This window comes from Hyla sarda, unplaced genomic scaffold, assembly GCF_029499605.1.
Source record: "Hyla sarda isolate aHylSar1 unplaced genomic scaffold, aHylSar1.hap1 scaffold_685, whole genome shotgun sequence".
Classification (NCBI taxonomy): Eukaryota; Metazoa; Chordata; class Amphibia; order Anura; family Hylidae; genus Hyla; species Hyla sarda.
In genome coordinates, this window is record NW_026610702.1 from 163,312 (window position 1) to 188,073 (window position 24,762).

At 46.0% G+C, this 24,762-nt stretch overlaps 10 non-coding genes and 1 pseudogene across 10 annotated transcripts; all 11 read left to right on the forward strand.

Moving 5' to 3' along the window:
- Positions 1–1,942: 1,942 nt before the first annotated feature.
- Positions 1,943–2,133, forward strand: LOC130343485 (U2 spliceosomal RNA). Its single transcript, XR_008882793.1, has one exon. It is a non-coding gene; the product is annotated as a U2 spliceosomal RNA (small nuclear RNA).
- Positions 2,134–4,233: 2,100 nt separating this feature from the next.
- On the forward strand, positions 4,234–4,424 carry LOC130343476 (U2 spliceosomal RNA). Its single transcript, XR_008882784.1, has one exon. It is a non-coding gene; the product is annotated as a U2 spliceosomal RNA (small nuclear RNA).
- Positions 4,425–6,501: 2,077 nt separating this feature from the next.
- LOC130343477 (U2 spliceosomal RNA) lies at positions 6,502–6,692 on the forward strand. Its single transcript, XR_008882785.1, has one exon. It is a non-coding gene; the product is annotated as a U2 spliceosomal RNA (small nuclear RNA).
- Positions 6,693–8,777: 2,085 nt separating this feature from the next.
- On the forward strand, positions 8,778–8,968 carry LOC130343478 (U2 spliceosomal RNA). The gene has a single exon (XR_008882786.1). It is a non-coding gene; the product is annotated as a U2 spliceosomal RNA (small nuclear RNA).
- Positions 8,969–11,055: 2,087 nt separating this feature from the next.
- On the forward strand, positions 11,056–11,246 carry LOC130343479 (U2 spliceosomal RNA). Its single transcript, XR_008882787.1, has one exon. It is a non-coding gene; the product is annotated as a U2 spliceosomal RNA (small nuclear RNA).
- Positions 11,247–13,340: 2,094 nt separating this feature from the next.
- On the forward strand, positions 13,341–13,531 carry LOC130343481 (U2 spliceosomal RNA). Its single transcript, XR_008882789.1, has one exon. It is a non-coding gene; the product is annotated as a U2 spliceosomal RNA (small nuclear RNA).
- Positions 13,532–15,634: 2,103 nt separating this feature from the next.
- On the forward strand, positions 15,635–15,824 carry LOC130343488 (U2 spliceosomal RNA). Its single transcript, XR_008882795.1, has one exon. It is a non-coding gene; the product is annotated as a U2 spliceosomal RNA (small nuclear RNA).
- A 2,094-nt stretch (positions 15,825–17,918) lies between these two features.
- Positions 17,919–18,114, forward strand: LOC130343489 (U2 spliceosomal RNA). The gene has a single exon (XR_008882796.1). It is a non-coding gene; the product is annotated as a U2 spliceosomal RNA (small nuclear RNA).
- Positions 18,115–20,204: 2,090 nt separating this feature from the next.
- Positions 20,205–20,364, forward strand: LOC130343494 (U2 spliceosomal RNA; annotated as a pseudogene).
- A 690-nt stretch (positions 20,365–21,054) lies between these two features.
- On the forward strand, positions 21,055–21,253 carry LOC130343493 (U2 spliceosomal RNA). Its single transcript, XR_008882800.1, has one exon. It is a non-coding gene; the product is annotated as a U2 spliceosomal RNA (small nuclear RNA).
- A 2,089-nt stretch (positions 21,254–23,342) lies between these two features.
- Positions 23,343–23,533, forward strand: LOC130343505 (U2 spliceosomal RNA). Its single transcript, XR_008882808.1, has one exon. It is a non-coding gene; the product is annotated as a U2 spliceosomal RNA (small nuclear RNA).
- Positions 23,534–24,762: the final 1,229 nt, after the last annotated feature.

Consider the following 24,762-nt stretch of genomic DNA (forward strand, 5'->3'; position numbering starts at 1 on the left):
TGGCCCCTGTTGGAGCGTCCAGGCACAGGACTTCTGCTGCTGCTGACTAAATGGCCTCCTTAATTGGATCATTTGAGTAGCCAGCACACCTGTGCAGGTAGGGCATGACATGATAGGCAGCTGCCTTGATAGCGGGTGGGTGCTGAATGTTCCTAATTGACAAAATAAGATTAATGCTTATGAAGAAATATAAAATCTCATCCCTTCCCCAATATCGCGCCACACCCCTACCCCTTAATTCCCTGGTTGAACTTGATGGACATATGTCTTTTTTCGACCGTACTAACTATGTAACTATGTAACATAACATGGGGGGGGGGGGGGGGTCTCCTGGCTGTTCACACAGGTGTGTCATTGCTGTACATTGACCATGCATTGCTTCTGTGGTATTGCAAAGGCAAAGACAAATGCTTCCAGCCATCCATTGCACTAATGGATTGGTCATCAGCTGGCTGTCTATGTCCCGCATCAATATAGACCAAAGTACAGAGGGTTAGGCTATGCTATTGTGCACCTACCTGATGCATCAGAAGGTGCGAGGCCCTTGCTAAATTCTGTGCACAGACTTTGAGATCTATACTTTAGACTGTATCTAAACCTGCTCCAACATGGACTGACATTCTGGCCTACTTTCAGCCGATGCGACTTGTCTGTCGCTGAACAGTCGCTTTTTATGTATTCAGCACCTATGTATAATGTTGTAAAAATGCTCTAGAAGCTAAAGTCGCAGAAATGTCACACATATTTGGCCTGCAACTTTCTGTGCGACAAATTCAGACAGGAAAAATCAGTATAAATCCTTAGAAAATTATCCCCCAGTGTCTCCATCTGCTGGCGGTATTGAATAAGCATTGCTGCACTGATGGGGTATGCATTAGACGAAAAAAAAGAAGAAAAAGAAGAATAATACGCCCAGAAAAGAGGCGAAAAGGAGAAAAACGTAAAAAAACGTGAAAAAAAAGTAAGAGGAAGAGAAGGGAAAAAAAGGTGGAAATGGGTTTAAAAGTGATTTCGGCGGAGAAATATATATATATATATATATATATATATATATATATATATATATATACGCGCACACACACACATATATATAAACATATTCTCCGTTGAGATATTGCAGCCGCTGCTGTGTCCAGGCCCAGGAGCCTTAGCACTGTGCTGTGATGTCACTCAATACCACTGACATCACTAGGTGTAAACAACATCTCTCCTTTGCTGTGTATGTGACTATGGAGCTGTTTGGTGATGTCGTCTATTATGGCCTTCATAGAAGCAACAGGAGATTGTTGCATCCATCTAGAACCCTCAGAACTACAGTGCTATGATGTCACTCACTTCCACAGGCCTTGCAGAGTGTAAACAACAACAACCCAGCTTTGTTGTGTATGTAACCATAGGGATTTGTGATGTCACCTAGAACCTTCACAGCAGCGACAGCTTTATGAGGAGCATCAGCACTGCTCTGCCTGAGCAGAACCATCACCGCCATAGGTTGTCAAATAACCCGGATTTAACCCACACAGGTAAGTCCAATGGGGTGCAGGCATGTCCTCTATGCTTACAGCTTCCCGTGGGTGTTGGTTTGATACCGTTTGGGGACAGCCAAGGAGGCATCTGCAGGCAACAAAGGTAGGTGTGTGCTTGTGTGTGTGTTTCCTATGCAGATCCTAAGCCCAATGTCACATGCAAGTAGGAGGAGTAAGAAGGGTTCCTGGCAAATCCGGGTTATGGATTGCATTTAAAAAGGCCCCGTGGGAGTGCAATGGGCCCCTGTCTTGCTGCTTAGCAATAATGGTATGGGTTTAGGTTCTGCTGTGTGTACTGGTGGTTGACTGCCCCCCAGCCCAGAGTGTGCATGGAAAATTGTCTGGCAGCCTCCCTGACAGCAAGCAGTGATAGTGCCCATGAAGGGGACCTTGTTGGGCCCGCCCCTTTCACGGTTATCGCTTCTCGGCCTTTTGGCTAAGATCAAGTGTAGTATCTGTTCTTATCAGTTTAATATCTGATACTTCCCCTATCTGGGGACCATATATTAAATGGATTTTTGAGAACGGGGGCCGATTTCGAAGCTTGCTTCCGTCGCCCTATGCATTGACCCGATATGGCAGTATCTTCGGGTACAGTGCACCACCCCCTTACAGGGTTAAAAAGAAAGATTCCTACTTTCATTGCTACCTGCTTGCTGGCTAGCCAGCTAGCCAGCCCTGTGGGCCTTGCTGCTGCAGCCAAAAAACAAAAGGTGGTGCTGCTGCTGCTGCTTCTGCTGCTTCTGCTTCTGCTTGTGTCTGGCCCCTGTTGGAGCGTCCAGGCACAGGACTTCTGCTGCTGCTGACTAAATGGCCTCCTTAATTGGATCATTTGAGTAGCCAGCACACCTGTGCAGGTAGGGCATGACATGATAGGCAGCTGCCTTGATAGCGGGTGGGTGCTGAATGTTCCTAATTGACAAAATAAGATTAATGCTTATGAAGAAATATAAAATCTCATCCCTTCCCCAATATCGCGCCACACCCCTACCCCTTAATTCCCTGGTTGAACTTGATGGACATATGTCTTTTTTCGACCGTACTAACTATGTAACTATGTAACATAACATGGGGGGGGGGGGGGGTCTCCTGGCTGTTCACACAGGTGTGTCATTGCTGTACATTGACCATGCATTGCTTCTGTGGTATTGCAAAGGCAAAGACAAATGCTTCCAGCCATCCATTGCACTAATGGATTGGTCATCAGCTGGCTGTCTATGTCCCGCATCAATATAGACCAAAGTACAGAGGGTTAGGCTATGCTATTGTGCACCTACCTGATGCATCAGAAGGTGCGAGGCCCTTGCTAAATTCTGTGCACAGACTTTGAGATCTATACTTTAGACTGTATCTAAACCTGCTCCAACATGGACTGACATTCTGGCCTACTTTCAGCCGATGCGACTTGTCTGTCGCTGAACAGTCGCTTTTTATGTATTCAGCACCTATGTATAATGTTGTAAAAATGCTCTAGAAGCTAAAGTCGCAGAAATGTCACACATATTTGGCCTGCAACTTTCTGTGCGACAAATTCAGACAGGAAAAATCAGTATAAATCCTTAGAAAATTATCCCCCAGTGTCTCCATCTGCTGGCGGTATTGAATAAGCATTGCTGCACTGATGGGGTATGCATTAGACGAAAAAAAAGAAGAAAAAGAAGAATAATACGCCCAGAAAAGAGGCGAAAAGGAGAAAAACGTAAAAAAACGTGAAAAAAAAGTAAGAGGAAGAGAAGGGAAAAAAAGGTGGAAATGGGTTTAAAAGTGATTTCGGCGGAGAAATATATATATATATATATATATATATATATATATATATATATATATATATATACGCGCACACACACACATATATATAAACGTATTCTCCGTTGAGATATTGCAGCCGCTGCTGTGTCCAGGCCCAGGAGCCTTAGCACTGTGCTGTGATGTCACTCAATACCACTGACATCACTAGGTGTAAACAACATCTCTCCTTTGCTGTGTATGTGACTATGGAGCTGTTTGGTGATGTCGTCTATTATGGCCTTCATAGAAGCAACAGGAGATTGTTGCATCCATCTAGAACCCTCAGAACTACAGTGCTATGATGTCACTCACTTCCACAGGCCTTGCAGAGTGTAAACAACAACAACCCAGCTTTGTTGTGTATGTAACCATAGGGATTTGTGATGTCACCTAGAACCTTCACAGCAGCGACAGCTTTATGAGGAGCATCAGCACTGCTCTGCCTGAGCAGAACCATCACCGCCATAGGTTGTCAAATAACCCGGATTTAACCCACACAGGTAAGTCCAATGGGGTGCAGGCATGTCCTCTATGCTTACAGCTTCCCGTGGGTGTTGGTTTGATACCGTTTGGGGACAGCCAAGGAGGCATCTGCAGGCAACAAAGGTAGGTGTGTGCTTGTGTGTGTGTTTCCTATGCAGATCCTAAGCCCAGTGTCACATGCAAGTAGGAGGAGTAAGAAGGGTTCCTGGCAAATCCGGGTTATGGATTGCATTTAAAAAGGCCCCGTGGGAGTGCAATGGGCCCCTGTCTTGCTGCTTAGCAATAATGGTATGGGTTTAGGTTCTGCTGTGTGTACTGGTGGTTGACTGCCCCCCAGCCCAGAGTGTGCATGGAAAATTGTCTGGCAGCCTCCCTGACAGCAAGCAGTGATAGTGCCCATGAAGGGGACCTTGTTGGGCCCGCCCCTTTCACGGTTATCGCTTCTCGGCCTTTTGGCTAAGATCAAGTGTAGTATCTGTTCTTATCAGTTTAATATCTGATACGTCCCCTATCTGGGGACCATATATTAAATGGATTTTTGAGAACGGGGGCCGATTTCGAAGCTTGCTTCCGTCGCCCTATGCATTGACCCGATATGGCAGTATCTTCGGGTACAGTGCACCACCCCCTTACAGGGTTAAAAAGAAAGATTCCTACTTTCATTGCTACCTGCTTGCTGGCTAGCCAGCTAGCCAGCCCTGAGGGCCTTGCTGCTGCAGCCAAAAAACAAAAGGTGGTGCTGCTGCTGCTGCTTCTGCTGCTTCTGCTTCTGCTTGTGTCTGGCCCCTGTTGGAGCGTCCAGGCACAGGACTTCTGCTGCTGCTGACTAAATGGCCTCCTTAATTGGATCATTTGAGTAGCCAGCACACCTGTGCAGGTAGGGCATGACATGATAGGCAGCTGCCTTGATAGCGGGTGGGTGCTGAATGTTCCTAATTGACAAAATAAGATTAATGCTTATGAAGAAATATAAAATCTCATCCCTTCCCCAATATCGCGCCACACCCCTACCCCTTAATTCCCTGGTTGAACTTGATGGACATATGTCTTTTTTCGACCGTACTAACTATGTAACTATGTAACATAACATGGGGCTGTTCACACAGGTGTGTCATTGCTGTACATTGACCATGCATTGCTTCTGTGGTATTGCAAAGGCAAAGACAAATGCTTCCAGCCATCCATTGCACTAATGGATTGGTCATCAGCTGGCTGTCTATGTCCCGCATCAATATAGACCAAAGTACAGAGGGTTAGGCTATGCTATTGTGCACCTACCTGATGCATCAGAAGGTGCGAGGCCCTTGCTAAATTCTGTGCACAGACTTTGAGATCTATACTTTAGACTGTATCTAAACCTGCTCCAACATGGACTGACATTCTGGCCTACTTTCAGCCGATGCGACTTGTCTGTCGCTGAACAGTCGCTTTTTATGTATTCAGCACCTATGTATAATGTTGTAAAAATGCTCTAGAAGCTAAAGTCGCAGAAATGTCACACATATTTGGCCTGCAACTTTCTGTGCGACAAATTCAGACAGGAAAAATCAGTATAAATCCTTAGAAAATTATCCCCCAGTGTCTCCATCTGCTGGCGGTATTGAATAAGCATTGCTGCACTGATGGGGTATGCATTAGACGAAAAAAAAGAAGAAAAAGAAGAATAATACGCCCAGAAAAGAGGCGAAAAGGAGAAAAACGTAAAAAAACGGGAAAAAAAAGTAAGAGGAAGAGAAGGGAAAAAAAGGTGGAAATGGGTTTAAAAGTGATTTCGGCGGAGAAATATATATATATATATATATATATATATATATATATATATATATATATACGCGCACACACACACATATATATAAACGTATTCTCCGTTGAGATATTGCAGCCGCTGCTGTGTCCAGGCCCAGGAGCCTTAGCACTGTGCTGTGATGTCACTCAATACCACTGACATCACTAGGTGTAAACAACATCTCTCCTTTGCTGTGTATGTGACTATGGAGCTGTTTGGTGATGTCGTCTATTATGGCCTTCATAGAAGCAACAGGAGATTGTTGCATCCATCTAGAACCCTCAGAACTACAGTGCTATGATGTCACTCACTTCCACAGGCCTTGCAGAGTGTAAACAACAACAACCCAGCTTTGTTGTGTATGTAACCATAGGGATTTGTGATGTCACCTAGAACCTTCACAGCAGCGACAGCTTTATGAGGAGCATCAGCACTGCTCTGCCTGAGCAGAACCATCACCGCCATAGGTTGTCAAATAACCCGGATTTAACCCACACAGGTAAGTCCAATGGGGTGCAGGCATGTCCTCTATGCTTACAGCTTCCCGTGGGTGTTGGTTTGATACCGTTTGGGGACAGCCAAGGAGGCATCTGCAGGCAACAAAGGTAGGTGTGTGCTTGTGTGTGTGTTTCCTATGCAGATCCTAAGCCCAGTGTCACATGCAAGTAGGAGGAGTAAGAAGGGTTCCTGGCAAATCCGGGTTATGGATTGCATTTAAAAAGGCCCCGTGGGAGTGCAATGGGCCCCTGTCTTGCTGCTTAGCAATAATGGTATGGGTTTAGGTTCTGCTGTGTGTACTGGTGGTTGACTGCCCCCCAGCCCAGAGTGTGCATGGAAAATTGTCTGGCAGCCTCCCTGACAGCAAGCAGTGATAGTGCCCATGAAGGGGACCTTGTTGGGCCCGCCCCTTTCACGGTTATCGCTTCTCGGCCTTTTGGCTAAGATCAAGTGTAGTATCTGTTCTTATCAGTTTAATATCTGATACGTCCCCTATCTGGGGACCATATATTAAATGGATTTTTGAGAACGGGGGCCGATTTCGAAGCTTGCTTCCGTCGCCCTATGCATTGACCCGATATGGCAGTATCTTCGGGTACAGTGCACCACCCCCTTACAGGGTTAAAAAGAAAGATTCCTACTTTCATTGCTACCTGCTTGCTGGCTAGCCAGCTAGCCAGCCCTGTGGGCCTTGCTGCTGCAGCCAAAAAACAAAAGGTGGTGCTGCTGCTTCTGCTGCTTCTGCTTCTGCTTGTGTCTGGCCCCTGTTGGAGCGTCCAGGCACAGGACTTCTGCTGCTGCTGACTAAATGGCCTCCTTAATTGGATCATTTGAGTAGCGAGCACACCTGTGCAGGTAGGGCATGACATGATAGGCAGCTGCCTTGATAGCGGGTGGGTGCTGAATGTTCCTAATTGACAAAATAAGATTAATGCTTATGAAGAAATATAAAATCTCATCCCTTCCCCAATATCGCGCCACACCCCTACCCCTTAATTCCCTGGTTGAACTTGATGGACATATGTCTTTTTTCGACCGTACTAACTATGTAACTATGTAACATAACATGGGGGGGGGGGGGGGGGGGGTCTCCTGGCTGTTCACACAGGTGTGTCATTGCTGTACATTGACCATGCATTGCTTCTGTGGTATTGCAAAGGCAAAGACAAATGCTTCCAGCCATCCATTGCACTAATGGATTGGTCATCAGCTGGCTGTCTATGTCCCGCATCAATATAGACCAAAGTACAGAGGGTTAGGCTATGCTATTGTGCACCTACCTGATGCATCAGAAGGTGCGAGGCCCTTGCTAAATTCTGTGCACAGACTTTGAGATCTATACTTTAGACTGTATCTAAACCTGCTCCAACATGGACTGACATTCTGGCCTACTTTCAGCCGATGCGACTTGTCTGTCGCTGAACAGTCGCTTTTTATGTATTCAGCACCTATGTATAATGTTGTAAAAATGCTCTAGAAGCTAAAGTCGCAGAAATGTCACACATATTTGGCCTGCAACTTTCTGTGCGACAAATTCAGACAGGAAAAATCAGTATAAATCCTTAGAAAATTATCCCCCAGTGTCTCCATCTGCTGGCGGTATTGAATAAGCATTGCTGCACTGATGGGGTATGCATTAGACGAAAAAAAAGAAGAAAAAGAAGAATAATACGCCCAGAAAAGAGGCGAAAAGGAGAAAAACGTAAAAAAAGTGAAAAAAAAGTAAGAGGAAGAGAAGGGAAAAAAGGTGGAAATGGGTTTAAAAGTGATTTCGGCGGAGAAATATATATATATATATATATATATATATATATATATATATACGCGCACACACACACATATATATAAACGTATTCTCCGTTGAGATATTGCAGCCGCTGCTGTGTCCAGGCCCAGGAGCCTTAGCACTGTGCTGTGATGTCACTCAATACCACTGACATCACTAGGTGTAAACAACATCTCTCCTTTGCTGTGTATGTGACTATGGAGCTGTTTGGTGATGTCGTCTATTATGGCCTTCATAGAAGCAACAGGAGATTGTTGCATCCATCTAGAACCCTCAGAACTACAGTGCTATGATGTCACTCACTTCCACAGGCCTTGCAGAGTGTAAACAACAACAACCCAGCTTTGTTGTGTATGTAACCATAGGGATTTGTGATGTCACCTAGAACCTTCACAGCAGCGACAGCTTTATGAGGAGCATCAGCACTGCTCTGCCTGAGCAGAACCATCACCGCCATAGGTTGTCAAATAACCCGGATTTAACCCACACAGGTAAGTCCAATGGGGTGCAGGCATGTCCTCTATGCTTACAGCTTCCCGTGGGTGTTGGTTTGATACCGTTTGGGGACAGCCAAGGAGGCATCTGCAGGCAACAAAGGTAGGTGTGTGCTTGTGTGTGTGTTTCCTATGCAGATCCTAAGCCCAGTGTCACATGCAAGTAGGAGGAGTAAGAAGGGTTCCTGGCAAATCCGGGTTATGGATTGCATTTAAAAAGGCCCCGTGGGAGTGCAATGGGCCCCTGTCTTGCTGCTTAGCAATAATGGTATGGGTTTAGGTTCTGCTGTGTGTACTGGTGGTTGACTGCCCCCCAGCCCAGAGTGTGCATGGAAAATTGTCTGGCAGCCTCCCTGACAGCAAGCAGTGATAGTGCCCATGAAGGGGACCTTGTTGGGCCCGCCCCTTTCACGGTTATCGCTTCTCGGCCTTTTGGCTAAGATCAAGTGTAGTATCTGTTCTTATCAGTTTAATATCTGATACGTCCCCTATCTGGGGACCATATATTAAATGGATTTTTGAGAACGGGGGCCGATTTCGAAGCTTGCTTCCGTCGCCCTATGCATTGACCCGATATGGCAGTATCTTCGGGTACAGTGCACCACCCCCTTACAGGGTTAAAAAGAAAGATTCCTACTTTCATTGCTACCTGCTTGCTGGCTAGCCAGCTAGCCAGCCCTGTGGGCCTTGCTGCTGCAGCCAAAAAACAAAAGGTGGTGCTGCTGCTTCTGCTGCTTCTGCTTCTGCTTGTGTCTGGCCCCTGTTGGAGCGTCCAGGCACAGGACTTCTGCTGCTGCTGACTAAATGGCCTCCTTAATTGGATCATTTGAGTAGCCAGCACACCTGTGCAGGTAGGGCATGACATGATAGGCAGCTGCCTTGATAGCGGGTGGGTGCTGAATGTTCCTAATTGACAAAATAAGATTAATGCTTATGAAGAAATATAAAATCTCATCCCTTCCCCAATATCGCGCCACACCCCTACCCCTTAATTCCCTGGTTGAACTTGATGGACATATGTCTTTTTTCGACCGTACTAACTATGTAACTATGTAACATAACATGGGGGGTCTCCTGGCTGTTCACACAGGTGTGTCATTGCTGTACATTGACCATGCATTGCTTCTGTGGTATTGCAAAGGCAAAGACAAATGCTTCCAGCCATCCATTGCACTAATGGATTGGTCATCAGCTGGCTGTCTATGTCCCGCATCAATATAGACCAAAGTACAGAGGGTTAGGCTATGCTATTGTGCACCTACCTGATGCATCAGAAGGTGCGAGGCCCTTGCTAAATTCTGTGCACAGACTTTGAGATCTATACTTTAGACTGTATCTAAACCTGCTCCAACATGGACTGACATTCTGGCCTACTTTCAGCCGGTGCGACTTGTCTGTCGCTGAACAGTCGCTTTTTATGTATTCAGCACCTATGTATAATGTTGTAAAAATGCTCTAGAAGCTAAAGTCGCAGAAATGTCACACATATTTGGCCTGCAACTTTCTGTGCGACAAATTCAGACAGGAAAAATCAGTATAAATCCTTAGAAAATTATCCCCCAGTGTCTCCATCTGCTGGCGGTATTGAATAAGCATTGCTGCACTGATGGGGTATGCATTAGACAAAAAAAAAGAAGAAAAAGAAGAATAATACGCCCAGAAAAGAGGCGAAAAGGAGAAAAACGTAAAAAAACGTGAAAAAAAAGTAAGAGGAAGAGAAGGGAAAAAAAGGTGGAAATGGGTTTAAAAGTGATTTCGGCGGAGAAATATATATATATATATATATATATATATATATATATATATATATATATATATATACGCGCACACACACACATATATATAAACGTATTCTCCGTTGAGATATTGCAGCCGCTGCTGTGTCCAGGCCCAGGAGCCTTAGCACTGTGCTGTGATGTCACTCAATACCACTGACATCACTAGGTGTAAACAACATCTCTCCTTTGCTGTGTATGTGACTATGGAGCTGTTTGGTGATGTCGTCTATTATGGCCTTCATAGAAGCAACAGGAGATTGTTGCATCCATCTAGAACCCTCAGAACTACAGTGCTATGATGTCACTCACTTCCACAGGCCTTGCAGAGTGTAAACAACAACAACCCAGCTTTGTTGTGTATGTAACCATAGGGATTTGTGATGTCACCTAGAACCTTCACAGCAGCGACAGCTTTATGAGGAGCATCAGCACTGCTCTGCCTGAGCAGAACCATCACCGCCATAGGTTGTCAAATAACCCGGATTTAACCCACACAGGTAAGTCCAATGGGGTGCAGGCATGTCCTCTATGCTTACAGCTTCCCGTGGGTGTTGGTTTGATACCGTTTGGGGACAGCCAAGGAGGCATCTGCAGGCAACAAAGGTAGGTGTGTGCTTGTGTGTGTGTTTCCTATGCAGATCCTAAGCCCAGTGTCACATGCAAGTAGGAGGAGTAAGAAGGGTTCCTGGCAAATCCGGGTTATGGATTGCATTTAAAAAGGCCCCGTGGGAGTGCAATGGGCCCCTGTCTTGCTGCTTAGCAATAATGGTATGGGTTTAGGTTCTGCTGTGTGTACTGGTGGTTGACTGCCCCCCAGCCCAGAGTGTGCATGGAAAATTGTCTGGCAGCCTCCCTGACAGCAAGCAGTGATAGTGCCCATGAAGGGGACCTTGTTGGGCCCGCCCCTTTCACGGTTATCGCTTCTCGGCCTTTTGGCTAAGATCAAGTGTAGTATCTGTTCTTATCAGTTTAATATCTGATACGTCCCCTATCTGGGGACCATATATTAAATGGATTTTTGAGAACGGGGGCCGATTTCGAAGCTTGCTTCCGTCGCCCTATGCATTGACCCGATATGGCAGTATCTTCGGGTACAGTGCACCACCCCCTTACAGGGTTAAAAAGAAAGATTCCTACTTTCATTGCTACCTGCTTGCTGGCTAGCCAGCTAGCCAGCCCTGTGGGCCTTGCTGCTGCAGCCAAAAAACAAAAGGTGGTGCTGCTGCTGCTGCTTCTGCTGCTTCTGCTTCTGCTTGTGTCTGGCCCCTGTTGGAGCGTCCAGGCACAGGACTTCTGCTGCTGCTGACTAAATGGCCTCCTTAATTGGATCATTTGAGTAGCCAGCACACCTGTGCAGGTAGGGCATGACATGATAGGCAGCTGCCTTGATAGCGGGTGGGTGCTGAATGTTCCTAATTGACAAAATAAGATTAATGCTTATGAAGAAATATAAAATCTCATCCCTTCCCCAATATCGCGCCACACCCCTACCCCTTAATTCCCTGGTTGAACTTGATGGACATATGTCTTTTTTCGACCGTACTAACTATGTAACTATGTAACATAACATGGGGGGGGGGGGGGTCTCCTGGCTGTTCACACAGGTGTGTCATTGCTGTACATTGACCATGCATTGCTTCTGTGGTATTGCAAAGGCAAAGACAAATGCTTCCAGCCATCCATTGCACTAATGGATTGGTCATCAGCTGGCTGTCTATGTCCCGCATCAATATAGACCAAAGTACAGAGGGTTAGGCTATGCTATTGTGCACCTACCTGATGCATCAGAAGGTGCGAGGCCCTTGCTAAATTCTGTGCACAGACTTTGAGATCTATACTTTAGACTGTATCTAAACCTGCTCCAACATGGACTGACATTCTGGCCTACTTTCAGCCGATGCGACTTGTCTGTCGCTGAACAGTCGCTTTTTATGTATTCAGCACCTATGTATAATGTTGTAAAAATGCTCTAGAAGCTAAAGTCGCAGAAATGTCACACATATTTGGCCTGCAACTTTCTGTGCGACAAATTCAGACAGGAAAAATCAGTATAAATCCTTAGAAAATTATCCCCCAGTGTCTCCATCTGCTGGCGGTATTGAATAAGCATTGCTGCACTGATGGGGTATGCATTAGACGAAAAAAAAGAAGAAAAAGAAGAATAATACGCCCAGAAAAGAGGCGAAAAGGAGAAAAACGTAAAAAAACGTGAAAAAAAAGTAAGAGGAAGAGAAGGGAAAAAAGGTGGAAATGGGTTTAAAAGTGATTTCGGCGGAGAAATATATATATATATATATATATATATATATATATATATATATATATATACGCGCACACACACACATATATATAAACGTATTCTCCGTTGAGATATTGCAGCCGCTGCTGTGTCCAGGCCCAGGAGCCTTAGCACTGTGCTGTGATGTCACTCAATACCACTGACATCACTAGGTGTAAACAACATCTCTCCTTTGCTGTGTATGTGACTATGGAGCTGTTTGGTGATGTCGTCTATTATGGCCTTCATAGAAGCAACAGGAGATTGTTGCATCCATCTAGAACCCTCAGAACTACAGTGCTATGATGTCACTCACTTCCACAGGCCTTGCAGAGTGTAAACAACAACAACCCAGCTTTGTTGTGTATGTAACCATAGGGATTTGTGATGTCACCTAGAACCTTCACAGCAGCGACAGCTTTATGAGGAGCATCAGCACTGCTCTGCCTGAGCAGAACCATCACCGCCATAGGTTGTCAAATAACCCGGATTTAACCCACACAGGTAAGTCCAATGGGGTGCAGGCATGTCCTCTATGCTTACAGCTTCCCGTGGGTGTTGGTTTGATACCGTTTGGGGACAGCCAAGGAGGCATCTGCAGGCAACAAAGGTAGGTGTGTGCTTGTGTGTGTGTTTCCTATGCAGATCCTAAGCCCAGTGTCACATGCAAGTAGGAGGAGTAAGAAGGGTTCCTGGCAAATCCAGGTTATGGATTGCATTTAAAAAGGCCCCGTGGGAGTGCAATGGGCCCCTGTCTTGCTGCTTAGCAATAATGGTATGGGTTTAGGTTCTGCTGTGTGTACTGGTGGTTGACTGCCCCCCAGCCCAGAGTGTGCATGGAAAATTGTCTGGCAGCCTCCCTGACAGCAAGCAGTGATAGTGCCCATGAAGGGGACCTTGTTGGGCCCGCCCCTTTCACGGTTATCGCTTCTCGGCCTTTTGGCTAAGATCAAGTGTAGTATCTGTTCTTATCAGTTTAATATCTGATACGTCCCCTATCTGGGGACCATATATTAAATGGATTTTTGAGAACGGGGGCCGATTTCGAAGCTTGCTTCCGTCGCCCTATGCATTGACCCGATATGGCAGTATCTTCGGGTACAGTGCACCACCCCCTTACAGGGTTAAAAAGAAAGATTCCTACTTTCATTGCTACCTGCTTGCTGGCTAGCCAGCTAGCCAGCCCTGTGGGCCTTGCTGCTGCAGCCAAAAAACAAAAGGTGGTGCTGCTGCTGCTGCTTCTGCTGCTTCTGCTTCTGCTTGTGTCTGGCCCCTGTTGGAGCGTCCAGGCACAGGACTTCTGCTGCTGCTGACTAAATGGCCTCCTTAATTGGATCATTTGAGTAGCCAGCACACCTGTGCAGGTAGGGCATGACATGATAGGCAGCTGCCTTGATAGCGGGTGGGTGCTGAATGTTCCTAATTGACAAAATAAGATTAATGCTTATGAAGAAATATAAAATCTCATCCCTTCCCCAATATCGCGCCACACCCCTACCCCTTAATTCCCTGGTTGAACTTGATGGACATATGTCTTTTTTCGACCGTACTAACTATGTAACTATGTAACATAACATGGGGGGGGGGGGGGGGGGGGGGTCTCCTGGCTGTTCACACAGGTGTGTCATTGCTGTACATTGACCATGCATTGCTTCTGTGGTATTGCAAAGGCAAAGACAAATGCTTCCAGCCATCCATTGCACTAATGGATTGGTCATCAGCTGGCTGTCTATGTCCCGCATCAATATAGACCAAAGTACAGAGGGTTAGGCTATGCTATTGTGCACCTACCTGATGCATCAGAAGGTGCGAGGCCCTTGCTAAATTCTGTGCACAGACTTTGAGATCTATACTTTAGACTGTATCTAAACCTGCTCCAACATGGACTGACATTCTGGCCTACTTTCAGCCGATGCGACTTGTCTGTCGCTGAACAGTCGCTTTTTATGTATTCAGCACCTATGTATAATGTTGTAAAAATGCTCTAGAAGCTAAAGTCGCAGAAATGTCACACATATTTGGCCTGCAACTTTCTGTGCGACAAATTCAGACAGGAAAAATCAGTATAAATCCTTAGAAAATTATCCCCCAGTGTCTCCATCTGCTGGCGGTATTGAATAAGCATTGCTGCACTGATGGGGTATGCATTAGACGAAAAAAAAGAAGAAAAAGAAGAATAATACGCCCAGAAAAGAGGCGAAAAGGAGAAAAACGTAAAAAAACGGGAAAAAAAAGTAAGAGGAAGAGAAGGGAAAAAAAGGTGGAAATGGGTTTAAAAGTGATTTCGGCGGAGAAATATATATATATATATATATATATATATATATATATATATATATATATACGCGCACACACACACATATATATAAACGTATTCTCCGTTGAGATATTGCAGCCGCTGCTGTGTCCAGGCCCAGGAGCCTTAGCACTGTGCTGTGATGTCACTCAATACCACTGACATCACTAGGTGTAAACAACATCTCTCCTTTGCTGTGTATGTGACTATGGAGCTGTTTGGTGATGTCGTCTATTACGGCCTTCATAGAAGCAACAGGAGATTGTTGCATCCATCTAGAACCCTCAGAACTACAGTGCTATGATGTCACTCACTTCCACAGGCCTTGCAGAGTGTAAACAACAACAACCCAGCTTTGTTGTGTATGTAACCATAGGGATTTGTGATGTCACCTAGAACCTTCACAGCAGCGACAGCTTTATGAGGAGCATCAGCACTGCTCTGCCTGAGCAGAACCATCACCGCCATAGGTTGTCAAATAACCCGGATTTAACCCACACAGGTAAGTCCAATGGGGTGCAGGCATGTCCTCTATGCTTACAGCTTCCCGTGGGTGTTGGTTTGATACCGTTTGGGGACAGCCAAGGAGGCATCTGCAGGCAACAAAGGTAGGTGTGTGCTTGTGTGTGTGTTTCCTATGCAGATCCTAAGCCCAGTGTCACATGCAAGTAGGAGGAGTAAGAAGGGTTCCTGGCAAATCCGGGTTATGGATTGCATTTAAAAAGGCCCCGTGGGAGTGCAATGGGCCCCTGTCTTGCTGCTTAGCAATAATGGTATGGGTTTAGGTTCTGCTGTGTGTACTGGTGGTTGACTGCCCCCCAGCCCAGAGTGTGCATGGAAAATTGTCTGGCAGCCTCCCTGACAGCAAGCAGTGATAGTGCCCATGAAGGGGACCTTGTTGGGCCCGCCCCTTTCACGGTTATCGCTTCTCGGCCTTTTGGCTAAGATCAAGTGTAGTATCTGTTCTTATCAGTTTAATATCTGATACGTCCCCTATCTGGGGACCATATATTAAATGGATTTTTGAGAACGGGGGCCGATTTCGAAGCTTGCTTCCGTCGCCCTATGCATTGACCCGATATGGCAGTATCTTCGGTACAGTGCACCACCCCCTTACAGGGTTAAAAAGAAAGATTCCTACTTTCATTGCTACCTGCTTGCTGGCTAGCCAGCTAGCCAGCCCTGTGGGCCTTGCTGCTGCAGCCAAAAAACAAAAGGTGGTGCTGCTGCTGCTGCTTCTGCTGCTTCTGCTTCTGCTTGTGTCTGGCCCCTGTTGGAGCGTCCAGGCACAGGACTTCTGCTGCTGCTGACTAAATGGCCTCCTTAATTGGATCATTTGAGTAGCCAGCACACCTGTGCAGGTAGGGCATGACATGATAGGCAGCTGCCTTGATAGCGGGTGGGTGCTGAATGTTCCTAATTGACAAAATAAGATTAATGCTTATGAAGAAATATAAAATCTCATCCCTTCCCCAATATCGCGCCACACCCCTACCCCTTAATTCCCTGGTTGAACTTGATGGACATATGTCTTTTTTCGACCGTACTAACTATGTAACTATGTAACATAACATGGGGGGGGGGGGGGGGGTCTCCTGGCTGTTCACACAGGTGTGTCATTGCTGTACATTGACCATGCATTGCTTCTGTGGTATTGCAAAGGCAAAGACAAATGCTTCCAGCCATCCATTGCACTAATGGATTGGTCATCAGCTGGCTGTCTATGTCCCGCATCAATATAGACCAAAGTACAGAGGGTTAGGCTATGCTATTGTGCACCTACCTGATGCATCAGAAGGTGCGAGGCCCTTGCTAAATTCTGTGCACAGACTTTGAGATCTATACTTTAGACTGTATCTAAACCTGCTCCAACATGGACTGACATTCTGGCCTACTTTCAGCCGATGCGACTTGTCTGTCGCTGAACAGTCGCTTTTTATGTATTCAGCACCTATGTATAATGTTGTAAAAATGCTCTAGAAGCTAAAGTCGCAGAAATGTCACACATATTTGGCCTGCAACTTTCTGTGCGACAAATTCAGACAGGAAAAATCAGTATAAATCCTTAGAAAATTATCCCCCAGTGTCTCCATCTGCTGGCGGTATTGAATAAGCATTGCTGCACTGATGGGGTATGCATTAGACGAAAAAAAGAAGAAAAGAAGAATAATACGCCCAGAAAAGAGGCGAAAAGGAGAAAAACGTAAAAAAACGTGAAAAAAAAGTAAGAGGAAGAGAAGGGAAAAAAAGGTGGAAATGGGTTTAAAAGTGATTTCGGCGGAGAAATATATATATATATATATATATATATATATATATATATATATATACGCGCACACACACACATATATATAAACGTATTCTCCGTTGAGATATTGCAGCCGCTGCTGTGTCCAGGCCCAGGAGCCTTAGCACTGTGCTGTGATGTCACTCAATACCACTGACATCACTAGGTGTAAACAACATCTCTCCTTTGCTGTATATGTGACTATGGAGCTGTTTGGTGATGTCGTCTATTATGGCCTTCATAGAAGCAACAGGAGATTGTTGCATCCATCTAGAACCCTCAGAACTACAGTGCTATGATGTCACTCACTTCCACAGGCCTTGCAGAGTGTAAACAACAACAACCCAGCTTTGTTGTGTATGTAACCATAGGATTTGTGATGTCACCTAGAACCTTCACAGCAGCGACAGCTTTATGAGGAGCATCAGCACTGCTCTGCCTGAGCAGAACCATCACCGCCATAGGTTGTCAAATAACCCGGATTTAACCCACACAGGTAAGTCCAATGGGGTGCAGGCATGTCCTCTATGCTTACAGCTTCCCGTGGGTGTTGGTTGATACCGTTTGGGGACAGCCAAGGAGGCATCTGCAGGCAACAAAGGTAGGTGTGTGCTTGTGTGTGTGTTTCCTATGCAGTGCAGATCCTAAGCCCAGTGTCACATGCAAGTAGGAGGAGTAAGAAGGGTTCCTGGCAAATCCGGGTTATGGATTGCATTTAAAAAGGCCCCGTGGGAGTGCAATGGGCCCCTGTCTTGCTGCTTAGCAATAATGGTATGGCTTTAGGTTCTGCTGTGTGTACTGGTGGTTGACTGCCCCCCAGCCCAGAGTGTGCATGGAAAATTGTCTGGCAGCCTCCCTGACAGCAAGCAGTGATAGTGCCCATGAAGGGGACCTTGTTGGGCCCGCCCCTTTCCGGTTATCGCTTCTCGGCCTTTTGGCTAAGATCAAGTGTAGTATCTGTTCTTTTTTTTTCAGTTTAATATCTGATACGTCCCCTATCTGGGGACCATATATTAAATGGATTTTGAGAACGGGGGCCGATTTTGAAGCTTGCTTCCGTCGCCCTATGCATTGACCCGATTATGGCAGTATCTTCGGGTACAGTGCACCACCCCCTTACAGGGTTAAAAAGAAAGATTCCTACTTTCATTGCTACCTGCTTGCTGGCTAGCCAGCTAGCCAGCCCTGTGGGCCTTGCTGCTGCAGCCAAAAAACAAAAGGTGGTGCTGCTGCTGCTGCTTCTGCTGCTTCTGCTTCTGCTTGTGTCTGGCCCCTGTTGGAGCGTCCAGGCACAGGACTTCTGCTGCTGCTGACTAAATGGCCTCCTTAATTGGATCATTTGAGTAGCCAGCACACCTGTGCAGGTAGGGCATGACATGATAGGCAGCTGCCTTGATAGCGGGTGGGTGCTGAATGTTCCTAATTGACAAAATAAGATTAATGCTTATGAAGAAATATAAAATCTCATCCCTTCCCCAATATCGCGCCACACCCCTACCCCTTAATTCCCTGGTTGAACTTGATGGACATATGTCTTTTTTCGACCGTACTAACTATGTAACTATGTAACATAACATGGGGGGGGGGGGGGGGTCTCCTGGCTGTTCACACAGGTGTGTCATTGCTGTACATTGACCATGCATTGCTTCTGTGGTATTGCAAAGGCAAAGACAATGCTTCCAGCCATCCATTGCACTAATGGATTGGTCATCAGCTGGCTGTCTATGTCCCGCATCAATATAGACCAAAGTACAGAGGGTTAGGCTATGCTATTGTGCACCTACCTGATGCATCAGAAGGTGCGAGGCCCTTGCTAAATTCTGTGCACAGACTTTGAGATCTATACTTTAGACTGTATCTAAACCTGCTCCAACATGGACTGACATTCTGGCCTACTTCAGCCGATGCGACTTGTCTGTCGCTGAACAGTCGCTTTTTATGTATTCAGCACCTATGTATAATGTTGTAAAAATGCTCTAGAAGCTAAAGTCGCAGAAATGTCACACATATTTGGCATGCAACTTTCTGTGCGACAAATTCAGACAGGAAAAATCAGTATAAATCCTTAGAAAATTATCCCCCAGTGTCTCCATCTGCTGGCGGTATTGAATAAGCATTGCTGCACTGATGGGGTATGCATTAGACGAAAAAAAAAGAAGAAAAAGAAGAATAATACGCCCAGAAAAGAGGCGAAAAGGAGAAAAACGTAAAAAAACGTGAAAAAAAAGTAAGAGGAAGAGAAGGGAAAAAAAGGTGGAAATGGGTTTAAAAGTGATTTCGGCGGAGAAATATATATATATATATATATATATATATATATATATATATATACGCGCACACACACACATATATATAAACGTATTCTCCGTTGAGATATTGCAGCCGCTGCTGTGTCCAGGCCCAGGAGCCTTAGCACTGTGCTGTGATGTCACTCAATACCACTGACATCACTAGGTGTAAACAACATCTCTCCTTTGCTGTGTATGTGACTATGGAGCTGTTTGGTGATGTCGTCTATTATGGCCTTCATAGAAGCAACAGGAGATTGTTGCATCCATCTAGAACCCTCAGAACTACAGTGCTATGATGTCACTCACTTCCACAGGCCTTGCAGAGTGTAAACAACAACAACCCAGCTTTGTTGTGTATGTAACCATAGGGATTTGTGATGTCACCTAGAACCTTCACAGCAGCGACAGCTTTATGAGGAGCATCAGCACTGCTCTGCCTGAGCAGAACCATCACCGCCATAGGTTGTCAAATAACCCGGATTTAACCCACACAGGTAAGTCCAATGGGGTGCAGGCATGTCCTCTATGCTTACAGCTTCCCGTGGGTGTTGGTTTGATACCGTTTGGGGACAGCCAAGGAGGCATCTGCAGGCAACAAAGGTAGGTGTGTGCTTGTGTGTGTGTTTCCTATGCAGATCCTAAGCCCAGTGTCACATGCAAGTAGGAGGAGTAAGAAGGGTTCCTGGCAAATCCGGGTTATGGATTGCATTTAAAAAGGCCCCGTGGGAGTGCAATGGGCCCCTGTCTTGCTGCTTAGCAATAATGGTATGGGTTTAGGTTCTGCTGTGTGTACTGGTGGTTGACTGCCCCCCAGCCCAGAGTGTGCATGGAAAATTGTCTGGCAGCCTCCCTGACAGCAAGCAGTGATAGTGCCCATGAAGGGGACCTTGTTGGGCCCGCCCCTTTCACGGTTATCGCTTCTCGGCCTTTTGGCTAAGATCAAGTGTAGTATCTGTTCTTATCAGTTTTCATGCTGGTGGGGATGGGTGCTGCATGGAGGATGCAGGTGTACCAGGGCTTTCCGGGGCTGGTTCTGAGGAATCAGCTCGACGGCTGCCCCGATGTGACCTGTTCCCTCCGGGTCTCGCCATGAGGCTGAGAGGGTCTAGAGCCGAGGTACTTTTGTGCCTCGGGGAGTGGTGACCCCGAGGTGCGAAACTCACTGGGAGAATAGACTCACTGAGTTGAAGCACGGGCACCATAATCTCTTCACCTTGTGGCACTCACCTCTTGATTCCCGGCCTTCTGGCTAGGATCAGAGAAATTTTTATAGATCCGGCCGGATGTCCGGGCAGTATATCTGCACACATTCACTTATTTATTTCTTTTTTGTCTCACTGTGTCACTTTTTGCGTGTTGTGTGTTCACAGGATTTGTCAGGATGCGGTAGCCCTTCTGGGTGTCCCTCCTGGCGGTCTAGGGGAGGTGTGTGTGGCCATTAGGTTCCGCACCTCCCTGCAACACCCCGGGTACCCCTGCTTTGGCAGGGTACCTACCGTAATCGGCTCTGCGGGCAGATACCTTGGCCAACGCCAAGGGGGATGCCGGGAGCATTTGTGTCCCCTAGTAGCTTCGGCGAAAAGGGACATCGAACCTGGAACCTCGCAGGTACCTTTTGGTCCGGAGGTGAAGGGTAAGGTTTGTTGGGGGGCCTCTCTCCTATCGGAGAAGGGCTTGCGATAGACCGCATCCTTTGTGCACGTTTTTTAGTTGTAACACGTTTGCACTTTTTCTTGCACTTTGGGTGAATCGAAAGCACGTTCCTCGGCTTTAAAAAAAAAAAAAAAAAAAAAAAAAAAAAAAAAAAAATCTGTTCTTATCAGTTTAATATCTGATACGTCCCCTATCTGGGGACCATATATTAAATGGATTTTTGAGAACGGGGGCCGATTTCGAAGCTTGCTTCCGTCGCCCTATGCATTGACCCGATATGGCAGTATCTTCGGGTACAGTGCACCACCCCCTTACAGGGTTAAAAAGAAAGATTCCTACTTTCATTGCTACCTGCTTGCTGGCTAGCCAGCTAGCCAGCCCTGTGGGCCTTGCTGCTGCAGCCAAAAAACAAAAGGTGGTGCTGCTGCTGCTGCTTCTGCTGCTTCTGCTTCTGCTTGTGTCTGGCCCCTGTTGGAGCGTCCAGGCACAGGACTTCTGCTGCTGCTGACTAAATGGCCTCCTTAATTGGATCATTTGAGTAGCCAGCACACCTGTGCAGGTAGGGCATGACATGATAGGCAGCTGCCTTGATAGCGGGTGGGTGCTGAATGTTCCTAATTGACAAAATAAGATTAATGCTTATGAAGAAATATAAAATCTCATCCCTTCCCCAATATCGCGCCACACCCCTACCCCTTAATTCCCTGGTTGAACTTGATGAACATATGTCTTTTTTCGACCGTACTAACTATGTAACTTTGTAACATAACATGGGGGGGGGGGGGGGGTCTCCTGGCTGTTCACACAGGTGTGTCATTGCTGTACATTGACCATGCATTGCTTCTGTGGTATTGCAAAGGCAAAGACAAATGCTTCCAGCCATCCATTGCACTAATGGATTGGTCATCAGCTGGCTGTCTATGTCCCGCATCAATATAGACCAAAGTACAGAGGGTTAGGCTATGCTATTGTGCACCTACCTGATGCATCAGAAGGTGCGAGGCCCTTGCTAAATTCTGTGCACAGACTTTGAGATCTATACTTTAGACTGTATCTAAACCTGCTCCAACATGGACTGACATTCTGGCCTACTTCAGCCGATGCGACTTGTCTGTCGCTGAACAGTCGCTTTTTATGTATTCAGCACCTATGTATAATGTTGTAAAAATGCTCTAGAAGCTAAAGTCGCAGAAATGTCACACATATTTGGCCTGCAACTTTCTGTGCGACAAATTCAGACAGGAAAAATCAGTATAAATCCTTAGAAAATTATCCCCCAGTGTCTCCATCTGCTGGCGGTATTGAATAAGCATTGCTGCACTGATGGGGTATGCATTAGACGAAAAAAAAAGAAGAAAAAGAAGAATAATACGCCCAGAAAAGAGGCGAAAAGGAGAAAAACGTAAAAAAACGTGAAAAAAAAGTAAGAGGAAGAGAAGGGAAAAAAAGGTGGAAATGGGTTTAAAAGTGATTTCGGCGGAGAATATATATATATATATATATATATATATATATATATATATATATACGCGCACACACACACATATATATAAACGTATTCTCCGTTGAGATATTGCAGCCGCTGCTGTGTCCAGGCCCAGGAGCCTTAGCACTGTGCTGTGATGTCACTCAATACCACTGACATCACTAGGTGTAAACAACATCTCTCTTTGCTGTGTATGTGACTATGGAGCTGTTGGTGATGTCGTCTATTATGGCCTTCATAGAAGCAACAGGAGATTGTTGCATCCATCTAGAACCCTCAGAACTACAGTGCTATGATGTCACTCACTTCCACAGGCCTTGCAGAGTGTAAACAACAACAACCCAGCTTTGTTGTGTATGTAACCATAGGGATTTGTGATGTCACCTAGAACCTTCACAGCAGCGACAGCTTTATGAGGAGCATCAGCACTGCTCTGCCTGAGCAGAACCATCACCGCCATAGGTTGTCAAATAACCCGGATTTAACCCACACAGGTAAGTCCAATGGGGTGCAGGCATGTCCTCTATGCTTACAGCTTCCCGTGGGTGTTGGTTTGATACCGTTTGGGGACAGCCAAGGAGGCATCTGCAGGCAACAAAGGTAGGTGTGTGCTTGTGTGTGTGTTTCCTATGCAGATCCTAAGCCCAGTGTCACATGCAAGTAGGAGGAGTAAGAAGGGTTCCTGCAAATCCGGGTTATGGATTGCATTTAAAAAGGCCCCGTGGGAGTGCAATGGGCCCCTGTCTTGCTGCTTAGCAATAATGGTATGGGTTTAGGTTCTGCTGTGTGTACTGGTGGTTGACTGCCCCCCAGCCCAGAGTGTGCATGGAAAATTGTCTGGCAGCCTCCCTGACAGCAAGCAGTGATAGTGCCCATGAAGGGGACCTTGTTGGGCCCGCCCCTTTCACGGTTATCGCTTCTCGGCCTTTTGGCTAAGATCAAGTGTAGTATCTGTTCTTATCAGTTTAATATCTGATACGTCCCCTATCTGGGGACCATATATTAAATGGATTTTTGAGAACGGGGGCCGATTTTGAAGCTTGCTTCCGTCGCCCTATGCATTGACCCGATATGGCAGTATCTTCGGGTACAGTGCACCACCCCCTTACAGGGTTAAAAAGAAAGATTCCTACTTTCATTGCTACCTGCTTGCTGGCTAGCCAGCTAGCCAGCCCTGTGGGCCTTGCTGCTGCAGCCAAAAAACAAAAGGTGGTGCTGCTGCTGCTGCTTCTGCTGCTTCTGCTTCTGCTTGTGTCTGGCCCCTGTTTGGAGCGTCCAGGCACAGGACTTCTGCTGCTGCTGACTAAATGGCCTCCTTAATTGGATCATTTGAGTAGCCAGCACACCTGTGCAGGTAGGGCATGACATGATAGGCAGCTGCCTTGATAGCGGGTGGTGCTGAATGTTCCTAATTGACAAAATAAGATTAATGCTTATGAAGAAATATAAAATCTCATCCCTTCCCCAATATCGCGCCACACCCCTACCCCTTAATTCCCTGTTGAACTTGATGGACATATGTCTTTTTCGACCGTACTAACTATGTAACTATGTAACATAACATGGGGGGGGGGGGGGTCTCCTGGCTGTTCACACAGGTGTGTCATTGCTGTACATTGACCATGCATTGCTTCTGTGGTATTGCAAAGGCAAAGACAAATGCTTCCAGCCATCCATTGCACTAATGGATTGGTCATCAGCTGGCTGTCTATGTCCGCATCAATATAGACCAAAGTACAGAGGGTTAGGCTATGCTATTGTGCACCTACCTGATGCATCAGAAGGTGCGAGGCCCTTGCTAAATTCTGTGCACAGACTTTGAGATCTATACTTTAGACTGTATCTAAACCTGCTCCAACATGGACTGACATTCTGGCCTACTTTCAGCCGATGCGACTTGTCTGTCGCTGAACAGTCGCTTTTTATGTATTCAGCACCTATGTATAATGTTGTAAAAATGCTCTAGAAGCTAAAGTCGCAGAAATGTCACACATATTTGGCCTGCAACTTTCTGTGCGACAAATTCAGACAGGAAAAATCAGTATAAATCCTTAGAAAATTATCCCCCAGTGTCTCCATCTGCTGGCGGTATTGAATAAGCATTGCTGCACTGATGGGGTATGCATTAGACGAAAAAAAAGAAGAAAAAGAAGAATAATCGCCCAGAAAAGAGGCGAAAAGGAGAAAAACGTAAAAAAACGTGAAAAAAAAAGTAAGAGGAAGAGAAGGGAAAAAAAGGTGGAAATGGGTTTAAAAGTGATTTCGGCGGAGAAATATATATATATATATATATATATATATATATATATATATACGCGCACACACACACATA